Here is a 713-nt window from a genome sequence, read left to right on the forward strand (position 1 = left end):
TTCAAAGTAGTGACCATCACGAAAAAGATATATTTTTTCTTTTTGGATAAACCCCATGGATAAACCCCATGTTAAAGGAAATTCAAAGATATTTTAGTTTGAAATGCACCTCTTACAGACAGATCAGGAGGAATGTTTAAATATTAGACGTGTCAAATTTGGATCTCAAATGTATCTTAACATTTTGAGATCATGTAAGAATATGCATCTGACATGATTTTTTGAGAGTTGATTGATGCATTTCTTTCTGAACTTTCAATAAGATTAAAAAGAAGGTCCACTGGTTTCCAGTTTATTGCAAAATAAAATAGATCACTACCCTCGTTAACACCTCGTTAGTATCTATGCAAGTATTAGTTACAGCATATCACAGCTTATAGAATGACTGCACAGTATCACAGTGTATAGAAGTAGTGCACATTATATCAGCGTATAAACGTAGTACACATTATATCAGTATATGGAATTAATTCACATGAATGTACACTATTCATGTGTCTTTTCTCAGCTTTTTGAACAGGTAAATGCTACAGAAATAAAGAAAAATCTTGTCCTTGTCCTTTATTGTGACAATCTGTTCAAGAAAATCAATTGTATGTTCACACTGCTTTCCGTCATTTTTAAAGGAATATCGTGTTTATCTTAGGTAGACTTTATTCTATTTTGGAATAAATACCCGGCCATGGAATGTAGCATAAGTGCTTCGGGCTTGG

This window comes from Penaeus monodon, chromosome 15, assembly GCF_015228065.2.
Source record: "Penaeus monodon isolate SGIC_2016 chromosome 15, NSTDA_Pmon_1, whole genome shotgun sequence".
NCBI lineage: Eukaryota > Metazoa > Arthropoda > Malacostraca > Decapoda > Penaeidae > Penaeus > Penaeus monodon.